The sequence below is a fragment of the Delphinapterus leucas genome, chromosome 6, assembly GCF_059928025.1.
Source record: "Delphinapterus leucas isolate spDelLeu-1000000601 "Yukka" chromosome 6, BTC_Dleu_Yukka2, whole genome shotgun sequence".
NCBI classification, from domain to species: domain Eukaryota; kingdom Metazoa; phylum Chordata; class Mammalia; order Artiodactyla; family Monodontidae; genus Delphinapterus; species Delphinapterus leucas.
The window spans coordinates 108,050,758-108,054,081 of NC_143134.1; positions in this window are offsets into that span (position 1 = coordinate 108,050,758).

Genomic DNA, 3,324 nt, shown 5'->3' on the forward strand with positions numbered 1-3,324 from the left:
CTTAGACAGTCTGGCTCTCCATTACCCTGTATTAATGTCATTATAGCAAAGCCAGTTACATAAAAGTTGTTTTATGATCTTAAAGTAAAGTGGTCTGGGTGTGTAGCTGCCTGAAGGTCTGACTTTTCCAGCAACTGAAACGAGCTCCTGACTCCTGCTTATATCTGGGAGCTTTTTCATCGAGTGACAAAGCTGTGGATCCTTTTTGTCACAAAATTGAAGATATCCCCAATTTTGCAAATAATTTTAGGGGAAAACTGAAACATGAAACAACTCAAACATTAAAATCCCCCTACTTTGGAAAGGAGTGAACAAACTGTATATTCTCATTCAGTGAACCATGGATATAAATTCTCAGCACTGAGTACTCTTAATTTGGGAGGACTGTTAATGTAATTAACACAGAGCACACAATAAGTACCAGTTGTGTGCATGGCATTGACTATTGTTATTGTTATATGCAGCAATCTCCTAACCGTTCTCCCAGCTTCCAGGCTCCTGGTGCCCTACAGTCTCTATACTCCAATCAGCAACAGGAATTTGAACTTGCCGCTGCCTTGTTCTACACCCTCCAGTGCCTGCAAATCACACCTAGAAAACCCCAGCTCTTCGTTATCACCCCTGAGGCCTGGGGTGATCTGGCCCCTCGTGAAGTTTCCAATCTCATAGCCTATAATTCTCCCCCTTTCTCATTCTGCTCCATCCTCACTGTGTCTCCCATTGTTGGAACCCGTCTCATAGCCTTGGGAGTTATGTTCTCAGATTGGCCATCTTCTCTGTAGTAGCCGAATCCAACTCTTCTCACTCTTTATGCCCCTACCCATCATTCACTTACCACGGCCCTGCATTGAAGTTTCTACAAGTGGATTCCTATGATGAATGTCTGTCTTTTCCCCCACCGCCCCATTAGAACGTTAGCTCCTGAGCACAAAGACTTGTGTCTACCCTGAGGACTGCTCTGTCCCCACCATCGGAAACATGCCTGGTGTACAGGAGGTGCTCAATGAGTGTTGGTGAACAGAAGAAAAGGAAGGGAGGGAGAGAATTTAGTTGGGATTTATGATTGTGACTCCTGGACACTCTTTTAGACATGTCCGTGTGCCCAACCTTGACAGCATCATAGGGTAGATTGGCTTCACTCTGGGCTCCTAAGGACAAGAAAAAAAAATGTGTGTGTGTGCAATGCCAGGGGGCATCACAGAGAAAAAGTGTCAGCAATTTCCCCAACGCCCATAACCATCTGCTCGGGCAAGCAGGGAAGTGACGTCACTTCCGTTCTGAAAGGGTAAGGCTCTTGGGTGCCAAGAATGGGGTCCTCAAGGTCTACCCAGCCTGGCACCAGACCCCTTGCACTTAGATCTAATTAACAAGGCCCCAGAGAAGGAGCCCACGAGGGATCAGAGCACTGAACACTGACAACATGTCATCCGCAGGGGGAGAGGGCTGGGCCCAGCTGAGCTGCGCCAGTGGCACCAGCTCTAATTAAGTTGTTAGATCCACGCCACCGCAGCCGGGCTGCTCCTGGGCCGCCACCCGCAGACAGGGCTGGCTGGGCGGGAGGCTAACGGCTGAGGATGCAGGCTGAGCTGCCTCCTGTGCTCTCACAGCCCTTTCAGCCTTCTCCTCCCTTTACTTTTTGTCAACATGGTAGACAATATGGAGACTCCCCAGTAAGAACAGTAACAGATTAATTCACATGTGCACAACCCTTTACAGTCTACATTGACTCCATTAGCTCATTTATTTAATTTATTTAACCAATATGTATTGAGGACTTACTATATGCCAGGAAGTATTCCAAGTGCTGGGACAGATCTCAGATTCCAACTCTCTGGGGTCTCCAACATGCTGGAACAGTCTTTCCAAGAGGTAAAATGGACTATGTACTGTGAGATGTCATCCTAATACAAGACCCCATGGTTTATAGCGATAGGAAAGAGACAGGGGGGTCGGGGGGGGGCGGCTTCCCTGGTGGTGAAGTGGTTAAGAATCCGCCTGCCAATGCAGGGGACACGGGTTCGATCCCTGGTCCAGGAAGATCCCACATGCCGCGGAGCAACTAAGCCCGTGCGCCACAACTACTGAGCCTGCGCTCTAGAGCCCTACTGAAGCCCGTGTGCCTAGAGCCCACGCTCCGCAACAAAAGAAGCCACCGCAATGACAAGCCCGCGCACCGCAACAAAGAGCTGCCCCCGCTCACTGCAACTAGAGAAAGCCCGCGTGCAGCAACAAAGACCCAACGCAGCCAAATATAAATGAATAAATAAATTTATTTCTTAAAAAAAGAAAGAAAGAAAGAGATGGGGGATATTCTCCCTTCTTCTAAAGGGAAGTCTCTCATCTTTTTCTCAGTTGCCTTCCATTCTTGCATCTCTCCTTTGCCCTCTATTTCCTTCTTTCCCTCAATAAATCAAGGTGCAACATAAGGACACCAGGGATGTCCCCTCCCTGACTGCCTGCTGCAATCCAGGCTTGCTGGGGAAGGGCGGCGGCATGGTGTTTCTGTCTGACTCTTGTGTCTCCAACCCCAGGTTTCCCTCCCTGCCCTACTGCAGATCTGTCACTCAGATCTGTGCAAAATCTGTGGTTAGGGACTTATCTTACTCTCTCTTCCTTTTATTTAGCCATCTTCTCACTTCAGACAGCTCCATCCTCTTTACCTTTCCTCCCAACGATATAAGAAGTTGGAGGTGGGGCTTCCCTGGTGGCGCAGTGGTCTAGAGTCTGCCTGCCGATGCAGGGGACACAGGTTCGTGCCCCGGTCCGGGAAGATCCCACATGCCGCGGAGCGGCTGGGCCCGTGAGCCATGGCCGCTGAGCCTGCGCGTCCGGAGCCTGTGCTCCGCAACGGGAGAGGCCACAACAGTGAGAGGCCCGTGTACCACAAAAAAAAAAAAAAAAAAAAAAAGGAAGTTGGAGGTGGATGTCCCCTCAGAGATCACTGGGTCTCATTTAACAGATGGGAGAACTGAGGTGCATAGCAGGGTGGCTAAGTCAAATCACATGGCACATCTGCAGAAGAGCTCTGAGCCAAACTCAGGGAGGTCCATTCCCACATAAACACTGTGGCACCTACTGAGGCATCCCAACTCCTCATGTCTCATTTGAATCACAGAGGCAGTCTGTCACCAGTCTCCCTGCCCTTATTCTTATCTATGCTTATCCTGCCTCTTCAGCCATCTTTCTGAGAAGGAAAATATCTGGGCATGGCACTCCCTATTGAAAAGTTTTTTATGACTGCCCAGTCCCTTCCAGATAAAGTCCAAGGCCCCTGCGGTCTGGCCCCTGTGTTCCTCTCCAGTCTGCTATTCCCGCGCATGTCCC